Source organism: Marmota monax, unplaced genomic scaffold (genome assembly GCF_021218885.2).
Source record: "Marmota monax isolate L192 unplaced genomic scaffold, Marmota_monax_Labrador192_F-V1.1 WCK01_AAM20220418_F8-fsc00129, whole genome shotgun sequence".
Classification (NCBI taxonomy): domain Eukaryota; kingdom Metazoa; phylum Chordata; class Mammalia; order Rodentia; family Sciuridae; genus Marmota; species Marmota monax.
The window spans coordinates 5,137,544-5,162,407 of NW_026693811.1; the positions used below are offsets into that span (position 1 = coordinate 5,137,544).

General features: G+C 33.9%; 1 pseudogene; it reads left to right on the forward strand.

The window, feature by feature from the left end:
• Positions 1-24,864, forward strand: part of LOC124105143 (large ribosomal subunit protein eL19-like) — a 152,659-nt pseudogene that overhangs the window by 9,742 nt on the left and 118,053 nt on the right.

Here is a 24,864-nt window from a genome sequence, read left to right on the forward strand (position 1 = left end):
ATTGATGAGGATTTGGGGATATTGAGATTGCTTATACACGGCTTGTGAGAGTGCTGAGTCACCAATTCTAAGACCAGTTGGAATATCTAGTAACACTGCTGATCAAGCAATTCCAGTTCTTGGACCACACAGAAGAAAAACTGAAGTACATATGCACAGGAATTAGCTAATGAATGCTTGTTGCAGCATGATTAATAAAATAAAATTTGTGAATAAATATGCATAAATAGGAAAATAGGTAAGCTTTTTTTCTTTCATTCATATAATAAATTTTATATGGCAGTTGAAATGAATGGACCAGAGAACATCTGTACCGTTTTGATTGAAGTTTAAAACAAAATGTGTGGGGCTTCGGTTGTGACTCAGCGGTAGAGCGCTCGCCTTGCACTTATAAGGCGCTGGGTTCGATCCTCAGCACCACATAAAAATAAATAAATAAAATATGGGGCTGGGGATATAGCTCAGTTGGTAGAGTACTTGCTTCACATGCATGAGGCCCTGGGTTCAATCCCCAGTACCAAAAAAATAAATAAATAAATAAAATAAAATGTGGATTAAAAAATCTAATTTTATAATAATATACATGTATAATGAATACAACTATATAATATTTTAAAACTGCTTGTTCTTCGTTAATATATAAAAACATACATTCAGGACAATCATTTTATCTGATAAAGAAGGAAATGAATTTGAGGAGGTAATCATAGGAGCTTCACTTGTACCTGTAAAATTTTATTTTAATAATATTTCCTTTTTCAATAAATTTGACTAATTCCCAATTTTTGAATGGAGCAGTAAAAGGTAAGAAGAGTCATAAATATAAAAATGGCTATTTTTGTATTACCTTATTCTTTTTGAAAAATATAATATTGACTTTAAGTATGAAACATCTAATAATGTCTCCTATTTATAAAAATATTTATATTGGAGGAATTTAGTGCATAAAAGAGCATGTCAGGCATGTCATACAACAGTGAACAAGAATGACACAATTCTCATTCCACAAAGCAATATCTAGAAATATTTTAATAAAATATAGTTTTCAGAATAGTTGTCCTGAACATTTTGAGGATCAGCAGTCCTTTACAAAGTGATTCACTCATTCAGCAACTATTATATTCTGTCATGTACTGGACACTGTTTTTAGTTTTCAGGATGTAGACGTAAACATCATCATTAATGATAATCATTTTAGTAATGTTAATGGGAATAATACCTAACATTTAATAAGTACTCATTACTTTAAAAACATAGTACAAGTCATTCACCCATGTATACTTAATTCTGACCAAAACCCAGAGAAGAAAATAATATCACTGTTTCCAATTCATAGATGTTTCATTTCATTTTTATTTCTGAAAGTCAGCTTTGTGTATCTAGAACCATTTGAAACAGCCACTCTCCTCAAATTTGGGAAGAAAAACATCCTCAACCACTTCATATGCTCTAACAGTCCATGTGCTGGAGTTTAGTTTGTGTGTGTGTGTGCCCTACCCCAGCAGATCAACTTTTTCTGAGCCACAAGACCAAGGAGCTCAGAAAATATTCATATTTATGCATTTTTTTTCTGTATGTACACCACAGGCCTGTGGAGATATCCTGGTACTTTAGTTGATTTCAAGTACATCTTGGAGCTAAAAGTGGCACAAGGTATACTACTATCTTCAGAAAGTGAAGAATCAGCAGCTAGAGTAAGTTTTATTTCAAAATATGACTATAGAATTCTCTTGGAGAGAGAACCCGATCTTTCTTTTCAATATTACAACATGATAGAATGGATCAATATTTGTCTCAATTTTGGTTGAGGCCCAACAATAAATAGGTAGCATCAATGCCTAAATTCAAAATGAGATGTTCAAGCCCTAATTAAGGCCTCCAAGGGAGGTTGTTCTGAGTAAGAATGAGTTCTGTTCACTGAACCCCACTTCTAGTCTTTAAACAATGTTAGATAAGTAGGAAGAATGAGGTTGGGAATTAGAGGGAATGTTCTTGAAATATAGTGATGTGCAGTCATTCCATCACCCCATTATTATAGAAGAGGGAATGGCTTCTCCGTCCCCATAACCTAAGGGACAAGGGTTTCAAAATGCCCCTTCAATGAGCTTGGCTAGGGTCTCAGGACATTCCCTGAAAAGCCTTCCTGAAGGGAAGAGAACTAGCTGGCTGGTGTCTCTGATGCATGGTACAGCGGGAAATGGCAGCTCTGCTGGGAATGCCTGAAGATCATGGATGAGCCAGGGCTTCCCATCAGTGCATGTAAGCATCAAAGCAGAGAGACAGCTTGTCCTCAAGTTAAATGGGCTCTTCCTAAGTGCAGCACTTGGTGGGAGGGAAACAGAAAAAGATCATGTGGAGTGGTACACAGGAAAATGGGGGATTTGCAGAGTAATAGTAAGCTGGGCAAATCCTTTGCCTGAATTACAGAAATTAAATAGATCAGAAGTCTCCAGAACTGAATGATCCTCCAAAGAACTTGTGAATATCACATGAAAGAAGAAATTGTTCAAATTTAAAGCATCTGCTGTGCTAGAGGAAACTAATGCCGAATTACGTGGTGTCCAATCATGGCCAGTCTCTGCTGCCCTCATCCACTTTCAACACTGGAGGAGGTAGAGCTGTTCACCATGAAGGAAGGGGACAGGACTGAGATGTTGGGTCAAACAGGGCTTAGCTCCCAGCTTTCTGCCCTCAGTAGACACTCAAATGGGCTTGGAAACATTTACTGTAAGATGAGCTAAAAGTACGGAATTTTTTGATTTTTGAATTGTCTATGTTTTGTGATTTAAAAATGGTTATTGGGCTCATTTGGTAAAGTGCTCGCCTCCCATGTACAAGGCCCTGGGTTCAATCCCCAGCACCACTAAAAAAAAAAAAAAAAAAAAAAAAAAGTTTATTATGTGAAAGTGATTATAAAATTCCACGGGATTTCTGTTAGAATTCACTCAGGAACAGAAAACGAGCCCATAGAGAGAGTTTGAGTGAGCAGTGGGGCAGTGGGGTAGGAGATGGCAATGGGAGAAGAGAAAAAATATTATTTCTTTATGTCTCTTTGAGTTTTGCATGTTCAGTCAACTGGCTGCATGATATGTTTGACAGGTTGTTTAAAGAAGGGTAAGCAAGGCTCTGTAGATGTCTGGGGCTGTCTGAAGAGCAACCAGCAAGAAAGTCTAAGGAATTTTTAAGAACAAGGGTGTCTAGGATTTATTTTCCAGTTTTGGGGGATATTTTACTGTGATAGAACCCCGGACTAATATGCCCAGATACTGAGTAAAACCCTGGTCCTTCTGCATTCTCATTTTCCTAACTGATGAGGGAAGCTACCATAGTACATACGTTTGGATAATAAAGGAAGAGCCATAAGAGACCAACTGAGGAAATTAATATCCAAGTGGAAGCAAGGTACCAAAACAAGATGTAACTAGAAAAACTGAAGACTCAGGAAATCCTTGATTTTTACAATTATTTTATTAATAGGGAGTAGCTATGAGATTTCCAGCAGCATAGGATGAGAGCATAAGTATTATCTTTCAAAGATAAAGATTGAACAAAAAACTGAAAAACTTAAGCACATCCAAGTGATTTCCACCTCTATTAGGTTATATAGAAAGTATCAGAGCAACTATTTAAATTAATAGAACACATGTTAATAAATACCCTTATAGCTGGGCATGATGGCACACACCTATAATCCTAGAAGCTCATGAGACTGAAATAGGAAGATCATGAGTTCAAAGCCAGACTCAGCAATTTAGCAAGGGCCTCAGCAACTTTGCAAGACTCTGTATCAAAATAAAACATTAAAAAAGGCGGGGCTGGGAATGTGGCAGAGTGGTTAACTGTCCCTGGGTTCAATCCCCAATATCAAAATAATATAAAATGATAAAAGTAAACCACTTTATGCTTTATAAAGTTGTTGGTTAATATTTGTTGATTAATTAATGGCTGACAATATATGCACAACTGATAGTTTTTGCAATTTAATATGTATTCTGTCAGTCAGAGTGAAATTATCAAGTAATAAGGTGTTTATTTCCTCTTTTGCCTTCAATAGCATATTGTCTGCTGCTATGTAATCTTCATGAGACTCAGATGCTAAGTGAAGCTAGTTTTCAAGTGTCACTCTTGGCAAGTGAGATATTCCTTTTATAAAAATATCTGCTGAGCTTTGACACCTAGACTGAAGTGTGTATCCACATATCTGCTATAAAGTGAATATGTCTTTGTTCATTCTGACTCACAGATCCTTCAGTCAACAAAAGTGCTTTACAGATGAGCAATTCAAGACTGTGAAATCAAAGGTGGCATGTAAAACTGTCTCTCTCCAAGGACTACTGATCATCTTTCCTTGAGAAACTAGTAAGCAGATGTGGCTATTTAGTTTCAGATCTCTCCAGAATGCGTATATATTGTCATTGTCATTCTCTGAAAAGACAGTGCTTGCTGGAGACTGGAGATGGTACCACATTTGTCTAGAATATGCTCATTAGTCCATTGATTCTTAGAAAAATATCTATTTTATCCATTTAGTATAAGCTTCTCTAAAGTAAGAGAAAGCTTATTTTTCAAGGAATTTGTGAGACTATATAGTAAGCAGACTTTGCCCACTATGTTATTGATGCACATGTTTGTTAGTATATTTTTTAAAATCATAAATGCGCCATTAAGTTTCATACTGTACCAACTTCTACTTTCAGTCATAAAGTAATTTTTCAAAGGATTCTACAAAACATTATAGTACCTCATTATTTATTGCTATGGCCAAGTAGTCACATGATGGCATCTAAGAATATTTTTAATGATTTCTCCATCCTTGATTAGAGCAAAATATTCATGAACAGCCATGCCTTTAATTGTCTCTATGACATTTATCTGGCAAGTCCCCAATCTTAAATGATTTCAGAAGGTTGGTAAAATGCTGAAACAGTGATGACTCTAACTGGAAGGCAATGTCCAGAAATATTTTGAAAATACAAAGAAGTCTTCCAAAGGACCATGAACTCAGTGGGGGGGGGGGGGCTGGAATATCTAATCCCCAAGCAGCACAGGCCATCAAAGATACAACTTGCGCTTTCAGAGGAAGAAGTTAGACCTATAACTGAACACTCCATTTCTCACATTGCATGTCGCGAACTATCTCTCTTCAATTTAGAGGAGCCCTAGCCTAATTCAACAGGGCAAAGGTCCTAATTTCTAATTTGCTAAGCAATTTATCACATATTACCTACTCCAAGTCAGATCAAATGCTACCACCAAATCATGGCAATGAGTCCAGAAATGGTAAATTTTTTGATTAATTCACTGAGAGGCTTTGTTGCTAAATATTGAAAATATATTTTTAATGTGCAACATTAGATGTGTGTTCTTTTATGTAACTGTGTTGATAATATTTGTGCAAAATTATGTAAAAAACAACAGGGTGAAACTTAAAAAATCTTTCCTGAAACAAAATTAAAACTTACTGATAATTCAGCTTCAGATAAGTCACCTCTTGGGTTATACAGAGAGGTATTTTAGAGTACTCAGGAATTTCGCATGAATCTTTTCATATAGAAGATGTTCTGAACTAATAGACTAAGAAAGAAAGAAAGGAAATTTCCTTTCTGTCTGAACTACACAAGGGGACAAAAGACAGACAGGAAAGAAAGGAATTTTTGTATCTAGTTGTTTACTCACAAAAATCACTGGAACTTGAACTTCACCACCACTGGATTCCAACAGTTTGAATTCGTATTCCTGCACTTACTAATTACTTAATTGTAATAAACCTCAACTTCTTCATCAATACAGAAAGATAAAATGGTGATAATATTTAAGTACCTCACAAAAAAACAGAGTGTTTTCATCAGCTTTTTTTGCTTCTGTAACTAAAAGACTCAACTAGAACAACTGTAGAGGAGGAAAAGTTTATTTGCGGGTTCACGGTTTCAGAAATCACAGTCTAGAGACAGTTGACCAAATTTCAACATTCAGGATGAGGCAGAACATCATGTCAGAAGAGTGTGGCAGAGGGAAGCAGTTCACAGGATGATCAGCAAGCAGGGGGAGAGACTCACCAGATACAAACATATACCCCAGAGCCATGTCCCCAATGCCCCACCTCCTCCAGCCACACCCCACCTCCCAGTTATCACTCAGTTAATCCCATCAGGAGTTTAACTCACTGATTAGCATAAGGCTTTCATAACCCAATCATTTTTCCTCTACGCCTTCTTGCATTGTCTCACAGGATACCTAACATCCAAACCATGACACAGAGATTGAATGATGTAGAATTATTTTTTAAACAATTTGTTTTTCACTAAGCCCCAGCAACAATATGGTTATATGATGATAATGTTTTGGAACTATATAGCATGGTAATTGTAATCATCAATTAGAGATAATGAAAACCATGAGAAGCTGGAAATTTGATATTGTAAAATGTGAGAAAGCAAAGACCATAAAGTATTAATGAGGATTCCTGACAGTAAGATATATATATCTATATCTACAGTTATTTGGAAAGTCCTTTAATAAGTACATATAGTCAAAGAGCAAGCATTTAAAAAAAATAGTTATCCCCTTTCTTAGTTAATTTTCTCTCAAATAGATAGCTACTACATAATTTAAGAATAAAGTAAAATATGAAACTAATCAAATATTGAAAGTGTAAATCAATACCCATACCTATCTGTAGAAGCCACATAATATGGTGATTTAGATGATCAATAAAATAGATCTGGGTTTAAATTCTTACTTTTCCTGTTATTACATTACAAAAATTACTTCTAAATCCACTTTCTCAATTAGAAAATGAGAAAACAAATTTCCATTTTGTTGAATCATTATAAAGATTGGATGAAAAAAATATATGAAAACTCTTAACATAGTATCTAATCATAGTAGAAGTTCAATAAATGTTAGTAGTAGCTATTATTATCATCCTTGTTATTAATATTATTTTCAGTAAAAACATTAGGCAAAATCAATTTACCATTATCAGGTATAAATTTCTAAAAATTAAAACAATTTTCACAAATTCAGCTTATTTTAGTGACAGAAAACATTTAGAATATCCCTGTTTTAGTCAGCTTTATCCCTGCTGTGACTAAAAGACAGGACCAGAACAACTGTGGAGGAGGAAAGTTTATTTGAGAGCTCATGTTTTCAGAGCTCTTATTCCATAGACAGCTGGATCCATTCCTCAGGTGAGGTTGAACAACATGGCGAAAACGTGTTGCAGAAGGAAGCAGCTCACATGATGATCAGGAGGGAGAGAGGAGTCTACTTGCCAGATAGACATATATACCCTAAAGCTATACCCGCAATGAACCCCTACCTCCAGCCACACCCCACTCAATTAATACCATCAGGATTAATTCACTAATTTGATTAAGGCTATAACCCAATCATTGCTCCTCCAAACCTTCTTGCATTGTCTCACATGTGAGATTTTATGGGACAACATATGTAAACCATAACAATCCATTAATTAAAGTTTGTTAAACATATACTGTGCGCCTCCCACATAATGGTAAATGGAGTTCCCTTGTTCTTTCCTCTCATCTTATTTTCAATATGATGAGAAGATTAAAAATATCCCAAAAGGATGATTAATGCCACTTATGGAAAAGTAGAGGGAAAATATGAATACCCAGCCCAGTCTTGCAAGGAAAAGCTGAGTTTTGGTACTGCACTAAGAGTTATCCAAAGGAAGAAAAAGGTAAGATTTTTGCAGACACAATACTGAGAAGGTGCTAAAGCCATCATAAATTGTGACTACATTCAAGTAACCGAAAAAAGACCAATGATTTCAGATTTATAAAGGTTGGAAAAATGAGAGAAAATAAAAGAGACTGGAGAGACCATTTTAAACCTGATCTTCCTAAGCTTTGTAAATATTAGGTAAGTAGAATATGGAACTGTACCTTCAGAGTAATGCACAAAAACAGATAAGGTTTAACTTTCAATTCTTTTTCCCTTTTCTTTTTTGTGTTTGTTCATAAAACTTATCCAGAGGCACATTTTATAAATCTAGAGACGCTTTCACAAAGCCCAAAGTTTGGTATCTCCAGCTGTATGATGGGGGCAGTAACACAAATGGAACTTGCTACTTTCAAATCTGCACAATTCACTGTTTTCCTTAAATTTGTTCTTTTAATATCTAGGTATGCCAGTGGCTTTTATAATAGGTTAATGGTAGCTTCTGTCTCCTCAGATGGAATATATCAGAAATAAGATGTTTTCTTTGTGAGCTGGGCTGAACAGCAATAGACTGTTCAATCGAAAGCCACTCAGAATGGTGACATCAAGTTTGAGCACAAACAAATACTGACCTCTGCCTTGGTTCTAAAATGCTGTTTCCTTTCTCCACAGGCAATAGGGCAATATTTTTATTTCCTCTGTAACCCATCATAGATTTCAGTGAGGGAAAGTACTTCTGTAGCACATTCTGCAGGCAAGGAATTGAAGAAAATGGGAGGTCCTGTCCATTAGCTCATTTTAAGTTCAGGATAACAGAAAACTGTGGCCTTAAGAAGAAATAGAGAAATTGGACCAAAGTCTTTCTGAATTTTAACTTTGAAAACGTCCTATATTCTGCTGATTCAGTTGAATAAAGCTTTTTGCCCTTTGCCTTTCACTCTATTTGTTTCTTAACATTTTTACTGTCACTAAATTCTACACACATGAACCACATTCAGTTTGAAATGATACTGAGTTTTACAGGGGGAAAAAACCATTTGTAGTATGAAATACAAATCATTAACATCTTGAATAATTTTTTAAAAGGTGGGATTGGAATTTTTCTTTCTGAAATTTTGTAGATTTATCCACTTTAGAGCATATGTTAGCACATGATTTTGTAAGGAACATACCTCAAATGTTATAAAAGTTGCCACCTGTGATATACACTTTTATCAACTTATATTATCATTATCTTTATGTACTACTTTTTTTTAATTCCTTAAGTTTGCTGTTATGCTTATTAGTGCTTTCAAGGCTGTAGGTTCTATTGCAGTAATCATTAGACTTGAATTGTATCAAAGACTTTGTCAACTCAATAAGAGTTATTTTCCATTGAAAATAATGGGAGTTCCCTAAGATACCATATGATGCTCTATTTAGATTTAATGTCAATATCTAAACTGGTTGAATGTGATCTTTGCTGTTGGAGCTCCCTAAACAAAGATCTGCTCCCCAATATGTTAAATATGAATTCACTGTTTCTGTGATGCTTAAGCAAAGAGGGTTAAATGCCAAAGAGCAAAAGAGAGTAAGAAAACAAGGGATATCGTTTGTCTCCCTGGAACCTCTGCTTTGAATACAACAGCAAACTCACAAATATATGCAGTGTCATACCAAATGAGCACACATGAACCTGAAAACCAAAGGTGTACTCGGGCCATGATGAATCATTCACTATTTTTACAAAATCATAGATTCCACTTAAAAAAAAAAAAAAACAACACCAAAGCAATTTAAAAATTTTCTTTTCAATTGTGTATGCTGCTTTTCCAATATAATTGGAAAGTATGGTATATATGAAACACTTATCTTCATGGAAAATACTGAATGGCAGTTGTGGATAGCAATTGTGTGTCCTCTATCCTGTTTGTGTTATAGTCTCCCTTTTCTCCTTGGGTTAAGTGTGAGTAAGGGAACATATGGTCATTTAAATTTTTTTTCTTACTTTGTTTTGTATGAGTTCAAGTCAGTACATTTTAAAAGAACTTAAAATCATCAACACTAGTAAAATATGCCCAGGCCTGATAAATTCAAAGAGCAAAAACCACTTGATGTTTTCAGTATTTCCTAAGAAACAAGGGGGAAATGAAAGAGAAATGTTTAAATAAAAAAAAAAAGTGGAAGTAATTTCTAAAAATGTAACTTCGGTTTTATGCTATTTTAATTCAATCCACTGCTATAATTAAATGATCTGAATTAAATTTTTGATGATAAAACACTGTGATTTTATCATCACATGACTGAATTTGTTAATCAAATCTGTCTGAATTATGGTTTCTTCTTTAGCATCTTTTTTTCTTAGTTGAACTGAAATTTATGGTTGTAAACCCATGGATTTCTAAACCCAAGTGTATCATCACTTGTTGCATTCATTAAGTTCAATTAAAAAAACTGAATTTTTTTGAGAGAGTAAATTAAAAGAGAAAAATTCACAAGGGAATGAAAGCATTACCTTTAAAACTAGTGCAAAAAAGAAAATTTACTAAAGACCATGGGAGCTTGAAGAAACTAAGGACCACTGTCATAAATTTAAATAAATGAGAAGAAAATTTAAAATACAATATGTTCCCTCACTCACACTTAAAGCAGGGAAAAGAAGGGAATATGACATAGGAGAGAGGACACAATGTTGCTATCAACAACTACCATTCAGTAATTTCCAAGAAGATAGAGTTCAAATAATTTACACTTCTAAATTATATTCTGATGCAGCATATACAACAACAAGTGAAAAGGAAAAATTTAAATTGCTTAGCTTTTATTTTCTTCTTTTCCTTTGAAGTGGAATCCATGTTTTGTTAGAAAGTGAATCATGCATCACGGTCTAAGCACACTTTCCATCTTCAGGTTTTTGTGTGTTCATTTGGTGTGACAATGCATATATTTGTTAGTCTTATGTCATATTCACACTGCTAGAAATAAACTGAAATCATTTGCACTTTAAAAAGCTCCAAGAAAACTGAAGCGAAGAGATAGAATTGGGAAAAAGGAACAAAAGAGATAGAACTTTCTTTGTAGTTGTTTTTACTCAAAATGCCCTAAATTACTGGTCATGAAATATGCTGTAATAAGCTTTCAGTTAAATTTAAGAATAGCTGCTATTTCCAATTCATATCTTCTGGATATAGAGAAACTTTAGGACTTATCTAATTCATCATATTCTGGAACATAAAGTTGGTCCTTGAGAAAAAGCTGCCCAATGTCAAAACAAACTGGAAACCATAGCCAGGCCTAAACATTCTTAGAGAGTGGTGAGTGCCCAGAATACACTTAAGAGCCTGGTTATGAGCCTTCTTCACACTTTAAGAAGCTATGCTGGAGCTATGGTTGTAGCTTGTCTAGCATGCGTGAGGCACTGGGTTTGATCCTCAGCACCATGTAAAAATAAAATAAAGGTATTATGTCCACCCACAACTAAAAACTAAATGTTAAAAAAAAAAAACTCTCAAAAATGAAGCTATGCTGGGCTGGGACTGCAGCTCAGTGGTAAACACTTGTCTAGCATGATTAAGGCAGGGCCCTGAGTTCAATCAGAAGGAGCTATGCTGCTGGTGACTTTCTAAATGTAAAACATTTATTTTCTTTTTTTATTAAGTTGACCCCTGTATTTATAAAATTATTCTGACAGAATATTTCTAATTGTTTTGCCCAAAAGTCATTTATAGGGCCATCTGCTCCACCCCCTGAATGTGGAGCATCCAGGTCATCCACGTATCAGTGATGTTCTGTTCATAATGCTGGGGATTGAATACAGGGCTTTATCACTGAGCTACATCTCCAGTTTATTAGGATTTTGAATTAAGCAGACAAGGTAAAGGAAAAGTTTAGGAATTCACAATGAAATATTTAAAAATTAAACCAAGGGAATATCTTGGCATAAAATTCTACTGCTCATTCACATTTTCAAACCAAATTTACCATTTATTGAAAAGACAGATAATTTGCTTTCTCTTATCCAAAACCCTTGGCCCAGATGTGTTGCAGAATAAGACTTCTTTTTTTTTTCAATGTGAGAAAGCAATACGGCAAATTGAATACATAGGAGAGAACTCTCACAGAGAATTACATAAACACTGTTAACCAAGCACGTACAACTTCAGCAATGTAATGTAGTTGAATGATCAGGTGAACTAGAATTCAGACTAAAGATGCCCACATGACTGTTAAGTTCAGGTTTTGCTTCTAAATAAGTTATGAAATCCTTTTGGTTTTTAGTATTAATTGGATATCCAATGGTAGGTAATGGATGGTAGACCCCTAATTGTTTTTCCTCTTAATATTTTGAAGGCAATGTTCTCATTGTAACCACAAATATTAATACACCATTACCAAAACAAAATAGGTGAAGAAATCTAAAAATTGTTAGCTCAATGCCTTAGCACATATTAAAATGAAGGTTATTTTCTTAGTAAAAGAAGATGGTTCCTGATAAGTCTTCAAGTGGTTTCAAGATTAAGAGACAGGTGTTCCAGTAGTTATTTTTCACTTCTGCTAAAAAAAAAAAAAGGACTAATGGAGGTGACATAAGCTTCAGAAGATGATAGAGGCAACAAAGCTGTAACTTTTGGAATTTTAAGACATTAAAGGAAAATGATCACAGAAGAAAATATTCCTTTTCATGCAAAGAGAAGAAACATCCAGAAAATCAACTGTATGGAATGGTTTTGTTTGGTTTCTGCTTAAGGGAATCAGCCCTTTTATGTTTGTAATAATAAGAATAGCAGTCTAAAGCCATGCATCTTGACTATAAAGTGCTCATCGTTGTCACTTCATTAATATAAATGTTTTTGCTCATTTTCTTACCTCCCTCATGTTCACCACCTGGAATAGATCCACATGGTACCTTGAGTAGAAAAGGATGGGTGAGTAGTCCACTATTTTCACTTACAAATTTCTATATTTATTGACTTTAAATGTGGTTAAATTGTCTTATTTAAGAAAAATATATCGTTGACAATAACAGAGTAATTACACAGTCATTACTTCAATCTGGCTGTATAAATCATTGTGATTTAACCTACAGTAGTAATAAAAATAAATGATATTGTTTTTGGTTCATTACTGCTGATCTAATAAAATGTAATGAATTAAGAAATTTCCTGAGTGAAACAGTCTCATAAAAATAACAATTTACTAATGGTGCTGTAACACCCAATGTGAATGAGTAAAGAAAAAAATAAGCATTTCAATAAAAATCTATCTTTAAGAAAATGTCTTCCCCATATTTTTTCATTGTCTATTTTCTGGTCCAAATGCATATTTTGATTGCATTCATGGAGATCATTACCAGGAACTATAATCTCAAAATGATGGCTTGTTTATATGAAAATTTTAATAAAAATTCCTGGAACTCATGAGTTTCTGGGTAGCTTATGTGAATTTAAGGAGGTGGACATATTCCATCTTCTGGGAATGCTTATATGCCAAGAACTAATTCTTGTTAATGAGCCAATAGTTCTTCACAAAGGAAGAATTACTTCTCCCTTTGTGGAGTACTGTGAAAAGGCCACCCCAAAATTCTTCTGAGTAGCTGATTTCTGACTTGCTTTGTTTCCTTGAGCTTCCTCTCCCATTCTGCACATGCACCCATAAACAGTCACAGCAAAAACACAAGATCTGGTCTTTCTCATTCCAGAGATGAAAAAATAATTTCAAATGTATGTCTTTATTATGAGTTTTCTTTATAGCAAAATTACCTGAATTTCATTCAATATGATGTTTCTAATCATGTCATTGCCTATTTTATGAAAGATTGATTTTTTTTTTTCTTATTGTAAAAACAATGAATGTTAGTTGCGGAAGGAGAGATGTACAAATGTCAATCAACATCCCACTACTATGAGAGAACTACTCAACATTTAGCCTATTTATTTACACTCTTTCATACCACACATGCTGATGTGCACACACACACAAAAAAATTGCCTTACTCAATTTTTGGTAACTGCTCTTCGCTTACCACTTTTAATCTCTATTCCACTAGATTGGCAGACAAATGTGACCTCAGTCCTCCCTCAAGCTGCTGTCTCACCAGGCTTTGTCATGGTTCCTGTGTCATACATAGCAATCGGACACCAATGATCCCTCTAGTTATTCAGTAATTGATTCACACAGGATATTGCTGAACAGTGAGAAGGACCAATTGATGGTGTGATCACTGACAAAGTCAGTAAGAGTGACATTCATGGAAAATGACATAAATGTACCCAAAACCTTTTATTTTAACTGAAAGCAAAGAAATGATGCATAAGCATTTGATAATATCTTGGCATGAGACCAAGGTTTTACTTATGACTGCTCATTCTTGAAAGGATTTTCATATCTTCTTTCCTTTGTACTCTACAATTTCAAGCAGTTCAAGCATTTCAAACATTGGTTTCTTAAAAGTGCTATGAAAGCCTAAAGATGCATGTCATCTAAGAATTCTTATTTTTATATTATCCCACACCTTTTAACACTGTTTCACCTGCTCATAACTCCATAGCAATTTATTTTTCAAAATTCACCTTTATTTAAACTTTCCATCTGTTTCGTTTTTGCAAAATAACATTTTTCCAGTAATTCTGTTTATATAAAATTTAATTAAATTACTTAATTATGATAATAGGTTCAAGTGGCATGAATAGGCTCTTGCACCTTTAACTGAACTCACTCTTGGTAAGCAAATGGTTCAACTGGTCAGAGTAGAACTGAGCACCTCAGAGTGTGGGAATTTAGTGACTAACACAGAGGAAGTAGTTGTATTGAGTTACTTGACAAGCCGATTAAATAAGTTCAGCTAACACAATTCTTTTGTATATTTCTCATTAATTGAGTAGATTATTTCTGTAGAAATATGCTTTCTTCATCTAATATTGTATTATACACATATCCCATAGTTTGAAATAACCTTTAGAAATTTGATTTCTTATGAGTTTCTTTGAACAGCTGTCCCAAATACAATTTAATCATTCCATTACTGATTCAAATTTCAAATTTGTCATTAGCAATACCTTTCAGGTTATTGTTAGGATAATATTTACAGATGTAATTATTAAAGTAAATGTAATAGACATTTGTGCATAATCATAACATACAGTTTCAAACTACTCTTAAGCAGGCATTATTTGCACACTTACTTTTAAGGGAGTAACATGCAGTTTGGGGATCCCAGTCAAGCATTATTATTTTATATATCTTTAATAATTTGATACATAAAATCTTATTTCTCTTTTAAATCTCATTTCTTTTGATTAAGAAGTGAAACATTGAAAATATTGTTATTGTTTTCCTTTTGTTGGTAAGAGATTATATAGAGGTTTTTTTTGTTTGTTTGTTTGTTTTACATCCTTCAACCTTTTTATTTTGAGAGAGGATGTTGCTAAGTTGCTAAGGCTGGCATCAAACTTGTAATTCTCCTGTCTCAACCAACTGAGTCACTAGGATTACAGGAACACATCACCATGCTTGAACTGCCTATTATTTTCTTTATTATTATTATTTTCAACTAATATTTTTCAGAAAGTTTTTATTTTTCTTTAATTTTGTTAACTTTCAAAAATGCATTATTTAATACAGTTAAATCTATCAGATGTTTTCTTGGTTTATTTTTTAAAAAATCTTTTTGAAATTCAGCATTTTGATCAAACAGACCCCATATTTTCTTTTACTTAAGTTGTTGATTATATTATGAGTTACCTTATTAAAAAATAAATTAAATATACTAAATATTATTTATTTATTCACTCTAATTCACCTCACCTTTATTTTACTTTGTTGAATTAGTTGTCTCCTGTTTGTGACTATTTTTTAACCAATGAATTGTAATTCTAATATTAATTAGATAATGGTCATGGTTGCACATTTGTGAATGTAATTCATGCCATTCTATTGTACACTGAAAATGGTTCAAATGAAATAATTTTTGGATATGTATATGTGCAAGTATGTGTGTGTGGAAAGAGAGAGAGAGAAATATTAAAAATAACAGAAATTGGAAAATAATTGAGTGATATATAAAGTGAGGAGTTTATAGTTTTAAAAAAATACACTCAAAAGATATGGTAATAAATTCATAATTTTGCTTTTCTTTTTTGTACTGGGGATTGAACTCAGGGGCACTCGCCCATTGAGTCACATCCCCAGTCCTATTTTGTATTTTATTTAGAGATGGGGTCTCACTGAGTTCCTTAGTGCCTGGCTGTTGCTGAGGCTGGCTTTGAACTTGTGATCTTCCTATCTCAGCCTCAGGAGCTGCTAGGATTACAGGCATGCACCAATGTGCCCAGCTGCTTTTGATCTTTTACTTACTTATTATTGGACTTGCCAGGATTTTGGCAAATTTTTTGTGTTAATTTTATTGAGAGGATTTGGCACACAATGAAAATCAGCATTTTTTTTTTAATGCACAAGTCTCTAGGTTGTGGCAAATATATGCCGTATTCTAACCACTGCAACCAGGACATGAAACATAGATTTCCTCCTCCAAAAGTTCCTTCAGGTCCCTTTGTGTCTTTAATTATTTCATTCATTTTATCTAAGTTGTCAAATTTGTTGGTATGATTTTTTCCTAGCTCATCTTTGTCCATTCACTTTCTGGAGTGTATACCTCAATTCCTCCTTTTTTTATTTCTTACACTGATGTTTTGTGCTTTTGTCCTTTTTTTTTTTTTTTTTTTTGTATTGTTCTGCTGTTAGAGATTTATCACACATTTTAATAATTGCTTTCCAAATGATCAGCTTTGATTTCATTGACTTTTTTGTTTGTTCCTGATTCTCTTTCATCTCTCTTATGTTCTTACCCTTACTTTTACTTTCATTGTTCTTCTTCATCTATTTGTAAAAGTGTAATTTTTGATTCTGGAGTTATGACCTTTCTTCTCTTCTAATGAAGGTATCTAAGTCTATACATTTTCTTTCTTGTACTATTTTGGGAGCATCCCACACACTTTGCTATGCTGTATCTATCTTATCATTCAGTTTAAACATGGTCCAATTTCACATGGTATTTCTTATTTCATTCAAACATCAGAAATGTTATGCTTAACATACAAATATTTGTGGTGCTTTGGGTTATATTTTATTTTTTATTTAATTCTTATTTGATTAGGAAAAAATGAATCATTTCAATCTGCTTAAAATTAAAAATCTTGTGTTATATCTTAGAATATGATACATTCAGATCACTTAACTCTTTTACTATTGTTCCGTTTAATGTTCTATAAAGTATCAATGGTCTAATTCATTGTTTTATTAACCAGGTATTTATGTCTTTGTTGATTTTACTTTCATGTTACTTGACTACTTAAAGATTGGTGTTAAAAATCTGAAGCTATAGTTGTAGCATTATCTATTCCTTTCATCTGTCAGTGTTTTTCATCTATTTTGACGCTATTCTTGTGTGCTTATACATTCGTGAATTGACATTTTTCCACTAAGTTGTATATTTCTTTATCTCTGGTTCTATATTTTGTGTTGAAATCTGTTTTATTTGATAATAATATAGCACTCTAGAGACCTTATGTTTATTGTTTGAGATGTTTTGTGTAGTTTGAGTATCAGGACAGAATTAGTTTCATTAAAGAAATTGAGAAGTATTCCCTATTTGTCCAATTTTTTAAAGAGTCTGTGAAGTGTTGATATTAATTCTTCTTTGAATGTCTTGTAGAATTCACCAGTAAAGCCATTTGAACCTGGGTTTTCTTTATGAGAAGTTTGAAAATGACTGTTTTGATCTCTTTACTTGATATTTACCTGTTCATATTTTCTCTTTCTTCATGAGCCATTCGAGTAATTTTTCTTTCAAAGAATATTTTCATTTTATCAAAACTTTATGACATGCTAAACAATTGCTCATCATATTTATTTCCTTTTAATATGTTTTATTCTATTTTTCCCCCCAGGAATTGAGTACAGGGGTACTTAACCACTGAGCAACATCACCAGCCCTTTTTAATTTTTTTTTTTTTTTTTTTTTTTAATTTTGAGATATGGTCTACTTTGCTAAGACTGGCTTTGAACTTGTGATCCTCCTGCCTTAGCCTCCATAAGGCACTACAGGATTATGTGTGTGCACCACTGTGCCTAGCTAATCTATTTTATTTCTATAATGTAAGTAGTAATACTCTTTTTTTTAATCCTGACTGTAATAGTTTGTTTCCTCTCATTCATTTTTTAAATCAGTCTAGCTAAATGCCAGCCGATTTTGTGATTTTTTTTTTTCCCAAAGAACTAACTTTATTTTTCATGGATTTTTCTTCATTGTTTTACATCCTATTTTCTCTATTTCATGAATTTCCACTCCTGTGAGTATCATTTTGTTTCTTCTTCTTTCCTTAGCTTTATTTTGCATTTTCTGTTTTAGTGTCTCCAAGCAAAGAGGTAATTTATTGATGAGAGGGTCTTCTTTCTATTTAATACAAGCATTATAGTTACATGTTTTTGTCTAAAAATTGCTTTAGCTGTATCCCCTAGAATGTGTCTTGCTGCGTTTGTTTCCATTTTCACTCATCTAAAGAATTTTCTAGTTTTACTTTTGAGCTGTTCTTTGATCCATTAGTCATTTATTAGTGGGCTGGTTAATTTCTACCTGTTTGCAAATTTGCAAACATTTCTATTATTGATTTCTAACTTAACTTATTGTGATTGATAAAAACACTTTATATGACTTCCATGTGTTTAAATTTACTGAGTCTTATTCTGTGGCTTAGCATTAGTTTCATTCTGGAGTATATAAATGTGTATTCTTGAAAAATACACATTTGAAAAATGTATTCTTATGCTTTCAGGTGTTGTTGGAAATGTCAGATATAGTTGGTTTGTAGTATTCCATTTATCACTGAAAAATGTTACTCTTTGTCTAAAGAAAAACATTTAAAAATCCACCTCACATCAACTTTTGTTGTTTTGAAGTGATTTACACAGTATAATTTTACAACCTATTTTCAAATTATTGTTTTTTATAAACATAATATACCTAAGTTTTATTCAGTTTCTGAATATCTTCCTTTTGAATAGACCATTCAATTCATTCATCCTTAATGTTATTTCTGATTTGGTTAATTTTAAAGTTTTACTTTCGGTTTTACTGTGTGCTCCATTATCCCCCCATCTCCCCTTCCTATTTATTGCTTTGCTTTGTATTAAGTGGATAAGTTTGTAGTACAATATTGAAAATCCTGTAATGACATTTTAAAAATATTTTGAATCATTTTCTTAATAGATGCTCTAGATTTACAATATACATCCTAAATTATCCTAATCTACTTCAGTTTATATTGATTTTTTTCCAGGGAAATATAGAAATTTTACTGCATTATAGCTCCATTCTCTCCTAATGTTTTGTGTTCATATTGTTATATATGTTTGTATGTCACAAACCCAACAGTATACTGGTGTAGTTATTTTTTTTACATAATTGCCTAGTAAAAGGTGAGAATAATAAGGGTTAGCATATATTTAGTGTTTCTTATATTGAACTTTTATTTCATCTCTGTTGATTCTCTTCTACTTCTGGTTTAAGGTTACCATGTGTTTTCTTTCTTTCTTTTTTTTTTTTAAACAGCAATACCAATTTGCCTCCACCTACCTTCTTTGTTATGTTATTGTCAAGTATATTAGATTATGTCAAGTAATTTCATTATATGTAATGTTTTAAGCAATTGTTTTCTAAATTAGTCAAGTAAAGAAAAGATTTTTAAAATGTAATTATACCATCATTGTGTATTACTTACATAATTGCCTTCATGTTTCCCTCTCTTCCTCCCTCTCTATCCCCCCGCCCCCCTCATTCTGTGGCTCTCTCAGGTACCACTTGCTTTATGTTTGAATAATTCTTTAGAACTTGTTGTAAAACAGGCCTCCTAATAACAGATTCACTGGTTTTATATGAGAATATCTTTTGTTTCACCTTCATTTTTAAAATCTAGTATTGCTGAAGATAAAATTCTTGGTCAACCAGAATTTGAGCATTTGACATGTCACCCTGGTCCTCTGACCTTTATTATTTCTGATATGAAGTCAGGTATCATTTTACCTTTGTTGTTTAAGATCTTTCTTTGAATTTAGCTTTCAATATTTTGAACATAAGTGTCTGGATTTGAATTTCTTTGTCCCATTTGGAGTTCTTTGAGTTTCTTTGTACAAAAATTAGTTTTCCATCAAATTTGGGAAGTTTTTAACCACTGTATCTTTGCAAGGTTTTTTTCTGTGCCTTTCTCTCCTCTCTGGTATGCACATTACATATATGTTGCTATACTTAACGGAGTCCCACAATCCCCTGAAGCTCTTTTTAGTTTTCTTCATTTTTTTTCTCTGTATTCTTCTGACACATAATATCTTTTGATATGTTTTCAAGTTTTATAGTTCTTTCTCTTTCAAGTTCAAACCACTTGCTAAGAACCCTGACTGAAAATTTTATTTCAATTATTGCATTTTGTCATTGTTAAATTCCTACTTCATTCTCTTAAATAATTTCCACACCTTTATTGACATTTTCATTTGACAATATATTGTCATCGTGTTTTCCTTTAGTTCTTTTGATTTATTTTAGTTCTTTCAACATTTTAGTAAGAGTGTCTTTGACATTTTTTGTCTGCTAAGTCCATCATCTGATCCCTTCAAGGACAGTTTCAATTGTCTGTTTTATTCCCTCTGTGAGAGGGTCATGCTTTCCTGTTTCTTTGTATGCCTCATATATGTTTTTAAATTAACATATTTCAGATTGTATATTATAGTGACTGGATACTGATTTCCCCAGAGGCTGTCATTTGTTTGCTTGTTTATTTATTTTGTAAATTGAATGAATTCTGCAAAGTATATTGTCCCTGATATGTGCAGGCTTTGATGTCTCTAATTAGATTTTTCCACTTGTTTTTGTTATTGTTGTTTAGATTGACTAGTTACTTAGGTTTTGTCATGGATTAGCATAAGCCACTTATTATTCAAAGGATTTACTTAAGTCCTCCGGTAACCTTAGACTTTTACCTTGTATCATGAATGTATGGCTTATAAATTGGTCATTGTTCAAGGAGTCTACATTTTCCCCCTTTATATTAAACCAGAATCTAGAACATTGGAGAATTCCTCTCTTATTACTTACTTATGAAACAGATTGTCTTGTACTTTAGTGAAAAGGTGAGTGTGCTTTTATTTTTAAATCTGGCTTTCTGGGAGTTGCTTTGGGTGAGAGTGGCTTACTGTTCAGTTTTCAGTAGAGGTTGCTTTCAACCAATTATGCCAGTATGGATTCAGCCTGATGTTGATGATTCTGTGTGTGGCTAGAGGGACTTTTTCTTATGTGCACTATGTCTTACTCTGATTGGTCCAGAATGCATTTAATGTAGCACATACACACATCCTCCTCACCCACCAGAGTTTTTCACTATCACACAAGGCTTATTTTTGATGATTTCTATTAACTTCTGCTCTACTGCTTTGCTATCAGGATCCTTTTAATGTTTTCACCAATATCATCATTTTTAAAAAACAATATCCTTATACCGGAGTTCTCTACTTTGTTGCAAATAAAATGTTTGGGCAGAGTTGTGAACATTTTTGTCCTAATGGTCCATTTTCACTTTTCTCTCCTGCAGTACAACATCAGAGCCAAGACCTATGATATGGTTTTTCCATGAAAAGTACTGAGGACAAACCCTGGTTTTTCTCTGCTTGTTCTTCTGACTTGGAACTTTCACCCTATGGATGAGTTTGGTAGGACAATCAGGATCCCTGCATTGTGCCTGATGCACTTGAAATAACGTTTCTGCATGTAAGTAGAGAGTACATGGAGGAAAGAGGCCTGTTTTTCTCAGCTGCACCTGCCTGGGATATAGCTCTTTAACCTAGGGCTAGGAATACAGTGATGGGAAACCATCACTGCATACTGGGAGCTACTATGGAAGGAGCACTTTCTTGACCACATTATATGTGCCTGGGTCAGAACTTCCATAATGCAATGCTAAAAGTAAGTAATAAGAATCCATATCTCCTAATCCATAGTCTCTTAATATTCCTACTGAGATTTAGCAGATTTTCTTGAAAATGTATTTCTCTCTTTGTTGTATATACTTAAGGCAAATTCCAGAAGCTTGTGATGATTTTATTCATAATTTAATCAGTTAAATTATTATTTCTCAGGGAAGTGCTTCTACAGTATTCCTTTCTCCCTCTTTTTAGATTTATCTTATTTGGTTCATCTGGTTGTTTTATTTTCGCTGAATTTCTCATTATTTTTCTAAGATTTTTAGACTTTAAAAATTTATTTTGCTTTTATTTATTGAGATTATTCATTGTAGTCATTTAAAAATCTTTGTTAGTTTTGTACATTTTGTAGTCAATTGCTTCCCTCCCCGCATGTGAATGTGTTCCAGTTTTTTATTCTTCATATATCCAGTGTTTTTGGATTATCCCCTGGACATCATGAATGTTATGTAAATTCTGGATTCTTTTAGTATAATCAAAAGTGTCCATGGTTTTTATCAGATTAATTTTGAGGCTGAGCTTGAACTGCAAATCCTATCTTCTGTCCAGCAGATGCAGTCTCTGCTCAGATCTTTTGCATGTAACTAGGCTGTTTAGATTCTGTTTCTCACATGCATAGCTCAAGTGGTCAGAAGGAACTGTGTCTAGACAACATTTAGGTATCCTCTCTCTGACTCTTTCCCTGTGAGAAATTATGAGAAGCCCTCATAATTTCTTGCTTCTCTTCTCTTTTCTTTTTTTTTATTTTATATTTTTTTTAGTCATAGATGGACAGCATGCTTTTATTTTATTGTGTATTTTTTTATGTGGTGCTGAGGATCGAACCTAGTGCCTCCCACATGCAAGGCAAGTGCTCTGTCACTGAGCTACAGCCCCAGCCCTCCTACTTCTCTTTTCTACTTCAGTCTTCACCTCTAATTCAAAGCAAATCTATATCTAAGACAGCATTTTCTGCCTTCACTTGTACCACTTTTCTACTTGAACTCCAGCCAGTATCGCTAAGATGACTGAAAGCGCCACCCATCACCACATTCTCTTCTCTATCACCATTTGATTTGTCCACAACAAACTGTTTTCCACTGAAGAAACAAAATACATTGAAAAATGAACATAGATTCCCTTATTTGCTACTTGATTTTTTTTTTTTTTTGTGGTACTGAGGATTGAACCCAGGGTCTTCTGCATGCAAGGCAAATACTCTACCAACTGAGCTATATCCCGAGCCCAAAATATTCTTTTTTTTTTTTTTTTTTGAGAGAGAGAGAGAGAGAGAGAGAGAGAGAGAGAAATTTTAATATTTTTTTTTTAGTTTTTGATGGATACAACATCTTTATTTTATTTGTATGTGGTGCTGAGGATAGAGCCCAGCGCCCCACGCATGCCAGGCGAGCGCGCTACCGCTTGAGCCACATCCCCAGCCCCCAAAATATTATTGATTCACCTATTCCTTGGGCCAGCACATATATGGCAGCTCTAACAGACATCATTCATGTGCACTCCAGCAACACCTACCCTCAGACTTACACCAGGAGCCTTTCAGCCTCTGCCCTTGATTTTTGTGGTGCTTTGGGGATCCACTCAACATCCCTAAATACACATGCAGAACTGCAGGGATAATAGTGTCCTCCAGGGGAGACATTTGACCAGTGGGAACTGGGAAATGAGAGAGACATGATTAGAAGTTATTTCCCCCCAGCATTTCCTGGATAGAAGGTTGAATGGCATATTCCATATGGATTTGAGTATGTGACAAGAAGTTATCTTTAGTGGTCGTCAAGTTAATAGTGCCATGTGTTCTCATACTGGCTCTTTCTCATTCTTTCAATAGTTTCCATGTTCCTCCTAGCTGCTCTCTGGAATCAAACTCTCCCCAAAAGCAGTGTATTTAAGCTCAGTCATAGATTCTGCTTTCTGTGGACCTCAACGCAGATCAGTTTGCTTTTCTGAAAACCTCTTAAGTTTCTAGCACATTAGGAATATTACTGAAGCCACTTTTCCTGACTAAAAATCCTGCATGTTCTGACTTCATGTCCACACGTACCTTATGTGTGATTTTTGGACATTTGTGTCTCAGTTTCATGTTATTTCTCAGAATTCCCTCAACTGTCCAATCCTGCAGTTTAAATCTTTTATTTCCTATTGGTCAGTCCACTTAATTTCTCTAGCACTTACTATGGTTAACCATTTTAAAGTTTTTTCTTGAGTTTGTCACTGTTATGTAAGCTCCTTAAGATTAGAGACTTCAACTTTATTGTTCATTACTGTATCCTCTTCACCGCTTACAGTGTCTGGCACACAGGAAGCACTCAGTAAATTTTTAGTCAAAGAGCAAATGAATGAAATCACCATCTGCAACTTAATGCCCCATATAGGTTAAACTTCCTCTTCACAATATTTTCCAATGCTACTATCCTTTCTTATGATATCCATCTCTCTTTTTATTTATTCCATTATGTTTTCATCTCATCCTTCCTTCCCCTTGTGGATTTGATCCTGTTTCATAAGGAGTTATATGAGTGATGCTTGGGTAGCAAGTCCTGCCAATGAAGAACTTCAACAGCCATGTCATAGAGTTTGTCTTTGATACTGAGGGCTAAAATAGATGTTATCTCTGATCTGAACTGAAGATATCAAATCATTCTACAAAATTTTCTTCTTTCTCTGGTTAAATTATTTTAAAATTTTCTCTTGGATCTGAATGGCACTGTGCCCTTCTAACTGCTCTTCTCCTTTTTTCACATTAATGATTGTGGGTTTTCTTTCATTCATTCTCAGATGAGGAGAGTTCTATCCAAATCCGGTGTTTATCATGAGATGCTGAGTTGTATATCTAACTTTTCCCCTGAGTCTAGCACATTCAAATGCTGTCCTATACCCAGCTGTAGATGTAGTCAGTACTTTGAAGTTCAAGACTTCTATCACCACCACTGTGTCTACAATATATTCAGTGAATGGAGGTTATCCTGACCTGACACGAACTCATACAGACTTGTTGCCCAACACTGTGTACAGATGGAACACATATTAAATTACAATCCTTGGTACGTATTATATTTTCAAGCTTCATTCTAGCCCTTCATCCACTATCCTCCCCGCTTCCTAGCATTTACTGAGGATGCTATAGCTGCTAGGTATAGTCTACCAGAACTCTGCTTTAAAAAAACAAAAACAAAAACA